This window comes from Symsagittifera roscoffensis, chromosome 4 (assembly GCF_963678635.1).
Source record: "Symsagittifera roscoffensis chromosome 4, txSymRosc1.1, whole genome shotgun sequence".
Taxonomy (NCBI): Eukaryota; Metazoa; Xenacoelomorpha; order Acoela; family Convolutidae; genus Symsagittifera; species Symsagittifera roscoffensis.
Window position 1 is genome coordinate 20,776,656 of NC_087065.1, and position 9,702 is coordinate 20,786,357.

Genomic DNA, 9,702 nt, shown 5'->3' on the forward strand with positions numbered 1-9,702 from the left:
CTACAGAGGGTATATAGCCAAAATTTCTCGGCCAAAGGCAATTTTTTATATTAAAAAAGAACTATCAAACCCTTTACAGACAGTATATAGCCAAAATTTCTCCGCCAAAGCCGAATATATGAATAAAAACCTGCCAAAAATGACGTTTTTGAGCCCTTTTTGAAAACTATTTGACAAAAGTTACGTTTTTATGGTGCTGGCTACACCCTTAAAGGTAGTTTATATCGGCGCTGAAGACGCCTTTGAAGCATTTTGCTGATAGTCAGCCAAAAATGGGTGTCAAAAATTGTACCAAAAGGGGGACCATTTGGTTGAAACTGGCAACCATAATTGAGGGGGTGGGGATCTCGGAACTCTACTGGTTCAATTGAACAGAAACAGGAAAAAAGTAGGCAAAAAGAATTTAAGAAAATTTCAAGAACATTAATATGAACTGGCGTACAATTGAGACTTCAAGACAAAAATTTTGAGGCATTTTTTTCCTCCGAAGTCAGAGAGCAAACCCCAATTTCTGCAATAATGTGATCAGAATGCTATACCTGACAATTTAAACTTACAGTCCATGAGATTTTAATAGGTCTGTTTGTTCCAATTCCAAACTCAGAGCGGAGCATTCTAACTCTGCTGTCAAAAGAAGGCTGGAAGCCATCTTCCGCTTTAATTTTAGAATTTTCCATTTTTAATTGGTTTTTTAAAATAAAAAACACGGTTTATGATATTTTTATGATTAGCAATGACTGAATAACTATATTTAGTAGCTGGAAGTATGATAGAAATTTTTAAAATGCTCGGAAATTTGTTACTGATTGAGTCTCTGGAAAACGAACACAAATGAGTTAATAAAAAAAGAATTATTCCACCTTTGTTTTCAATCTTAAGCACCAATAAAATCTTTTCACAACACTCCTGTATAATTGTTTCTAAAGTCAGTGTTCTTGAAAACAAAACAGGTGCAAAAAAGGTTCAAAGCAACAACCACTTGATCACCTGGGACTTTGTTCAAAAAAATTAGTGAGCAATATACTAAAACAGATAGCAAAAAAATTAAAATATAATTTGATTTCAAAAGTTGCATTTTTTTAATTCAGCATAAAATTTCAAACTTTTTGAATTTTCGAAAAGATTCTTAAATGCCAGATCAGACAGACTTAGAAAAAAATTTTACCAATCAAAAGGACGAAAAGGAATTTGGTTAAACAATTCACCCAGACCGAAGTTTCATGGATAATAATCGATTATATTGGATTTTCATTGTCAGACTTCAAATCGCTTGTAATCGCTTATAATCGAATAAAAATGGATTATAAAGCTTCTATTTTCTAAGCGATATAATCCCAATATAATCGATTATAATCGATTATTTTCAACTAGTTTTCAAAAAAATTTATCAAAAGAAAAATAATCATTTTTAGAAAGTTATAATGGAGTATAACCCATTTATTAAAATATTTAGGGGTAATGTTTTCTTTTTCTCATAATAATGTTAATTTTAAGTTGATTATCTTGTTTTCTCGCTAAATTTTAACTTTTTCCTAATTTCAGTCGCGTTTTTGAAAATTTATTTAAAGTCACGTTATTTTGTTATTATTTTAATGTGTAGGGTTCGTGTGGGTAGACTTTCAAAAAAAATCGAAAATTTAGTCGATTCATTTTCAGGTCGGCCAGATTGATTTTCTGAGCACTCATCCCACAACATTAAAAAGAACGTATTTTAAACAAATTTTCAGCGCTACAGATAAATTTCTTGAAAAAAACTGGTCAAAAAAGCAGTTTTTGGGCACTAATTGAAAAATTACTAATTATTGGCCGCCCCTAGATGAACGTGTTGGTTCAAGTTTTGAGGAAAGTTGCTACAAGTAGTTTCATTATTTACAAAATTTGATCAATTTTCATGGACTTTATGTACAAAAAGAAATTTATTATATTGAAATCAAAAATGGATTAGAATCGTTTATAATCGATTTTAATGGATTTTTGTTTTGTGAAAATAATTGATTAAAAAGGATTAAAAATCCATTACGTTTTCTAATTTTGCCATGATAATCGATTTTTTATACAACATACCGGTCAACAAAAATCCATTATAATCGGTCTTTATCCATGAAACTTCGGTGCGGGCAATTACTTTTAAAATTCAAACATTATTTAGTTTAAACACCCGAAGTAACGAATGATCAATCTCAAAATTTGTTGCAGGAAAAACTAAGAGAATGTTCGTTGCTGTGGTGCAAGTGGTACATGAAGTTCGACCTCAATAAAAAAAGACATTGAAACATTGAAAAACTCTTAACATTGAAAATCATTTCTTAATTGATACTGTTCCTATGTTTTCAGCTGCTTAAAAGAAAAAAAAAACTCCATTTTAATTGATTGATTGTAACCCATTTTTTCTCATGTTTTGTGAGCTATTTTCGTTTTTATGTAATCATTTAAAATTTAACTGATCGATTTATTTTGCAGTTTCACTCAATTTGAAACTTTTCCTAAATTCAATCGCCACTTTTGTAAAAAATTTACGTTTTTTTATGTAATTTGTTGAATTAATTGCGATTTTGTAATATGCTACATTTTCTTGTATAAGCTTTTTTCGCAAACCCCACAACGGGCACCAAGGTCCTCAACCCCCAGGATTACCCCCTAGTCACAGTTATCTATTTTACCCCCACTCGCTTACCCTCTTTACTCTCTCCATGTTGAACATGTGTGTGGGTGTGCTTGGACTGTGTGTGTGTTTTCATGGATTTCATGGACAAAAACAATCAATAACCGATTATGTTGAACACAAAAATGAGTGAGTTATAAGCAATTATAAGGTCACAGTGGATTTAAAGGAATTTTAATTTTTCGATACTAATCGATTATAATGGTTTATAATTTAATTGCATGGTCTAATTTGCCACAGGAACATTTGGTTTTTAGGCTTAGTTAAACTTTACATATTTTCGTATGTTTTTACGTCTTTAATACGTCATTTTGGGGAATTAGCTCAGTGTCTCTATGAAAAACAGTCGAAACGTCGAAAAACATTCAAAAAACAGTTAACAAAATAGTCGAAACATTAAGAAAAAAAATTACTTAACATTTCCTTTAGAGAAAAAAAATTGATTTTTTTCCCTTTTTAATACAATTTCAAATGGGATTGAGTTCGGACATTCTATTCTTGTTGCGCAGTAACCAGTTCAGACAACTTCTTGCTTCTCTTCCCTCGCGAAACAAGTATTCGGAGCCCATTTGAAATCTGTGAAGATAATCAAAAAAGGAAAAGCATCAAAAATTCGGATAAAAAAACTAAAATTTCAATAAAAATGAAAAAAAAAGTTTGAGCAATCTCTTACCCTTTTTCAGGAAAGAAAAATTATTTTCGTTGAAAATGATGCAAAACAAAAGATAATGAAATGGTGTTGTATGTGCAACTCAATGTAATCTTGAGTACTCAAACTTAATGACAACTTTTCATACGTTTTCTGAGGTTCATAATTGAGTTTTTCGCTATATTTTCCACTGATATAATACTAAATATTTAAAGTTTTTGACAATTTCGAAATTTACTACCCCCCCCCCCCCTCATAAATTTCAAAAGTTAAGTGCCAATAACTTTTTCGAGGTGCCAAAATGATGATTCTTCTGGATGGGGGTTGTTTTTACTTAATTACGATCAAAAGTTTTGTGGAAACAGAGATTTCGGGGAAACAGAAAAGACCCGAGAATTTTGAGTCTACCTTTGTTGTTCTGACTTCATGCGACTCCCAAATAATGGTATCATCGTCATCTGCACATCTTCTCTCAACCTGAGCTGGAGATTTTTCTCCTGCGCCATCACCAACACTTCCAATTTTAGCCTCTTTACCTCTTTCGTTTCCTGATGGTGCCATTTTTTAATAATTCAAACGCAAAATTAAACACAAACTGAATGTTCAAAGCGGATTTGAAAAGACTGCAAACAAAACAGCGTCTGCTTTTGAAGCAAGAAGGTATTACTTTAAGATTAGTCTTCGGAAAATTGAAGTTCAAGCTGATCAAGTTGCCAAAAAGGCACGGGAAAAATACAGGATTAACTGGAAAAATGAAAACATTAGGCACTATATAAGTAGTCAAAACAAGTTTTCAAATAGGTTAATTAGAATAAGCCTAAAAACTGCTCACTAAATGCATGGCTTTTTTGAAGGGATGGTCAAATATTCTCGGAGAAATTGAATATCAGCTCATATCCTCAATTCGAAAACTTTGTCAAAAATTTGAAAAAGTTTTCATACAATTAATAAACTGAAGAAGTTAAAGGAGGATATGCCTAATTTGGTTTAATAATTTTTTCCAAAATTGACTTCATAAAAGAATGTGATTTTAGATGTATATCCCTAGCCATGGCAGTGACCAACTTGTTTTGAACGGTTTTGTAGCAAATTTAATAAATTCTGCAGTTTAATCCCCCGGTTTTTTGGTATTCGGAGTGTTTTGGTCTCCTGACGCTGGATGTCTCTGTATTCCACAGTTTTTCCTTGGCTCAAAAAATTATATGATTAAAAATTACTTTTTTCCAAAACTTATGGAGTTTTTCTTTCTTAGAACAACCTTTTATTAATATTTCATCTGCGTAGTGATTGGTTTCCAGGTGATCGATTTTGTCAACTCATCTCTTTTCATCGACATTTTAGTCTGCTAAATTGTTTGTCAGATTGTTTTGTGTAACTTTAAATTTAAAGTCATAGAATTAAAAGTGAGATTCTTAGCAATTGTTTTAAACAGTTGTTGTTTTTTATTTTCATTCTCAAAGCATCGGAAACAGTTTTTTTTTCAAAGCGAGAACAACCATTAAAGCGTTCAAACAAAAAATATTACAAGAAATTGAAGTTGTTTTTAATAAATGATGTATATGGTTGGTACTATCTGGAATTTGAAATCAAGTGACTTGCAGATGGTTAAAGTTTTCAACAATGCCAGCAATTTTGAGCTAATTCAGTTCAATTTTTTTCCCGCTCTATCCCGTGTACCGTGAGGCGACGATTGGTCGCAAGCGACTAATCGCAGCAATTTTATAAATCGCAGCACAATTAATTGCTAGTTGGGGGATAAAAAAACGATGCGAAATGAGCAAAATGTTTTGAGGCGTTTGTGGGGTGATTCAAATCAAACGAGCGATCAGAAATTTTCAGTTTAGCACCAGTTTTGAATTAAATACCAAATTGAAAAGAATTAACAGTAAAGATAAGAGTAATTAAAGATAGTAGCATCTAAAACACCTTTGCTTCGAATCATTCTTTTTAATTTCTTCTCGCAAATTATTACTCTTACTGATTCCAATATGCCTTAGAAAAAGTTATATGGCTTTCAGAAGGTTTTTTTTGGAGTGACTATAAAAGGTTGTTTTTTTATGATTTCGCTCAGGCCAATTGGTGCAAAATTCAAAAAAATGGATCAGCACCAGTGTATCAAGACGATAAAAAAACGTATGCTTCTTAGTTATTTGTTGATATGGCACTGATACCTGAGCTGGACTTTGAAATCAACATGACTGCTTCGTGCTCTGAAAATTCTGATCAAAGTGACGAGTCCCCCTTATTTGATTACGTCGATTGTTTTGAATCAACTTGGGTTGTAACTATCCTCCGAGGACGCAGTGGGGTTGGGCAACTCCATATTTCACTCTGGAACTAGTTCAAAAACGCAAAAAAAAGAAGACAGAAAACCAACAATTCGGTGGAGGGATGGCATAGGGCCTTCCAGATGGATAAGGTGTGTGCTCACCCCACCATTCACAAACTTATCCAACTGCTGAGAAAAAAAAAGTTTTAGGAGAACATATTAGAAAGAATAATTGCCGGATAGAGTGCCGCGGAGGGGGCAAAATAAAAAAAAGTCAAACCGGATTAGTTGAACTCCCTAAGCATTATAGTAACAATAATATTCTCAAGCAACTTGAGACCCTTTCATTATTTAGTTTCTTTGATTTTTAATTTAACCCTTTCATCTAACTTTTGTTGATCTGATCAAAGCTTTTACCGCTACTAATGTCGCTTGCTACGAGTCGTTGCGTGCTGCGAATAGTCGTTTTTACAAATGCTACGAATAGTCGCTTGCGATGAATTGTCGATTGCGACGAATTGTCGGCATGTCCCCGTTAACCAATTTGTAGGTAACATTTAAACTTTTCGATGAGAGAATGAGCGGATTCTATTCAACTCGCTAGATTGATACTTTCAAAATATTGCATTATCATTTGGTATCTCAATATATAACTATTCAGCGAAAATTAAAAAAAAATAACAAAATGCCTGCACAATTTTTAATAATATCAGATTTTCAATAGTAGACACAAGTTAGTTAGATAATTAATTGTTTTCATATATCAAATTTTCGACAACTTTTTTGTTGATCTTTGCGAAATCAGGTAGTGGATACCTGTTTTTATTTTGAAATTACAAAAAAGCAGAAAAATAATTCGAAACTTTTCTTACTAACTTGACTTTTGATTGTCGAAATGTCTTGTCTTCTCAGTCAAATTCTTTTTGGAAGCTTCAAATGCTCTCTAGCACTGCCTGACCTGATTCAATCAAGGTACCAAATGAAAAACTGCCTCTATTGAACCAAAGGACTTCGCTTAACACTCAGTATTTTCTTGGTTACGTTCTTGATTGTTCCAGCTCAGATACGGAGGAAAAAATGTTCTAAATTATCCTTAGACAGGCCAGCAGCATTTAAATAGGTTAGGTGCAGCTCACGAAGGCAAAAAAAGATTGTTTGTATTAGAGTGAAGCTCTGAATATCCCGACTGCCCTTAAGTGTCTATGAAATAGTGTTCAACCTAACAGAAATCTAAGAGTTTTTAAACTGAAAAATGTTTAAAAATTAAACCCCTAAACGCTCATCAAAACTCAAAATGATATAATAAGCATATATTTTACTACTAATAAATAGAATAAAAAGCATGCATCTTTTCTTAGCCGGATTCATTCACCGCTTATGCGTTTATAGCTATTAAATAGCACAATAAATGTCTCAAAACTGTAAACCCCCATAACAGTATAAAAATACTCGTAAATAAAACAAAGTTGAGCTCAGGGCAACAATAATTTCCAGGTGGTATGCACACATTCCTTAAAAAAAAGCCAGTTGAAATATTGAAAATGGTCTGGAGAAAAACCACCCGAGCACAAAATTACTCCGTCAGTTTGTCAAAAGTCAGAACAATTATCTTGTTTATATATTCAAACTCAGCGAACTGCTATATTTTGAAGCTGAAAATACAAGAGATTTACAGATTATGATTACAAACATCAGACCCAGCAGAAGTTGCACCAACCCGCACTCAGTAAAAAGAGAAAATAATCGATTATATTATAATTATAATCGTACTTTTAGAACAATTGAAAATAATAACTATTCAGCGAAAATTAAAAAAAAATAACAAAATGCCTGCACAATTTTTAATAATATCAGATTTTCAATAGTAGACACAAGTTAGTTAGATAATTAATTGTTTTCATATATCAAATTTTCGACAACTTTTTTGTTGATCTTTGCGAAATCAGGTAGTGGATACCTGTTTTTATTTTGAAATTACAAAAAAGCAGAAAAATAATTCGAAACTTTTCTTACTAACTTGACTTTTGATTGTCGAAATGTCTTGTCTTCTCAGTCAAATTCTTTTTGGAAGCTTCAAATGCTCTCTAGCACTGCCTGGCCTGATTCAATCAAGGTACCAAATGAAAAACTGCCTCTATTGAACCAAAGGACTTCGCTTAACACTCAGTATTTTCTTGGTTACGTTCTTGATTGTTCCAGCTCAGATACGGAGGAAAAAATGTTCTAAATTATCCTTAGACAGGCCAGCAGCATTTAAATAGGTTAGTTGCAGCTCACGAAGGCAAAAAAAGATTGTTTGTATTAGAGTGAAGCTCTGAATATCCCGACTGCCCTTAAGTGTCTATGAAATAGTGTTCAACCTAACAGAAATCTAAGAGTTTTTAAACTGAAAAATGTTTAAATATTAAACCCCTAAACGCTCATCAAAACTCAAAATGATATAATAAGCATATATTTTACTACTAATAAATAGAATAAAAAGCATGCATCTTTTCTTAGCCGGATTCATTCACCGCTTATGCGTTTATAGCTATTAAATAGCACAATAAATGTCTCAAAACTGTAAACCCCCATAACAGTATAAAAATACTCATAAATAAAACAAAGTTGAGCTCAGGGCAACAATAATTTCCAGGTGGTATGCACACATTCCTCAAAAAAAAGCCAGTTGAAATATTGAAAATGGTCTGGAGAAAAACCACCCGAGCACAAAATTACTCCGTCAGTTTGTCAAAAGTCAGAACAATTATCTTGTTTATATATTCAAACTCAGCGAACTGCTATATTTTGAAGCTGAAAATACAAGAGATTTACAGATTATGATTACAAACATCAGACCCAGCAGAAGTTGCACCAACCCGCACTCAGTAAAAAGAGAAAATAATCGATTATATTATAATTATAATCGTACTTTTAGAACAATTGAAAATAATAACTATTCAGCGAAAATTAAAAAAAAATAACAAAATGCCTGCACAATTTTTAATAATATCAGATTTTCAATAGTAGACACAAGTTAGTTAGATAATTAATTGTTTTCATATATCAAATTTTCGACAACTTTTTTGTTGATCTTTGCGAAATCAGGTAGTGGATACCTGTTTTTATTTTGAAATTACAAAAAAGCAGAAAAATAATTCGAAACTTTTCTTACTAACTTGACTTTTGATTGTCGAAATGTCTTTAGAAAGTTCTTAGGCTCCGTCACCAAAAATGGATATCTCAAGATAGTTCAAGGGGGGAAATCCCAGCCCCACTCCTAAAACCGCCACTAGCTATATTACAAAATTACAGTTATTTTTAGTTCGGTAACCAATTGAAAAGCACTTAAAACAAAACAAAATTAAAACGAAATGAAGCGATGACACAATTGTTGAATAAGAATGGATTATAAGCCATTATAATGGATAATAGTTCAATAAAATTTAAGAAAAATTTTCTCAAAAAGTAATCGATTCTAAACGATTATAAGGATTTTTATTGTTTCGAAAAATGGTAACTTTATAATCCATTTTTAATCGATTATACCAACTCTTTTTGAAGTTTATGGAGACTGACAATAAGAATCCAATATAATCTAATATTTTCTTTGTTTACTGAGTGCGGGAATATATTGCGAGCTTGCCAAAGAGGTTTACAAAAATTAGAGCCGTTTATCACCGAGAAGCATCGACGCGCGCAAAGCGCGTTCGTTAGCGTCCTTGAACCGTCGCTTACAAGTATTTTTTCACGTTTTTTGGGACCATTTTTTGTTTCTCTTATTTTTTGATCGGTTGGAATAGGAATCTTATTTTTCCAAACTAAAAAAATCCAACTGATCTTTTTTTTGTGTTTTTTGTAGCCTTAAGATTTTTAAAAAGGATTTAAAATATTGTATAATGTGAAATTTTGGACGTCAAAATTAGCAAAAAAAAAAATAATTTTGAAACTGTTAGAGGCGCCTGAAAATTTTCTCTCCATGAGATGTCATGTTGCTGTAATTATTGCGATAAATTTCATAATTTTTCTGATATAAATTTCATCGTCAATTGACTTATTATTACAAAAAAAAACAAAAAAATTACAAAATCAAGAGGGATTTGAAAATGTTACATTGTCAAAATTTTTCTTGAACTTAGCAGC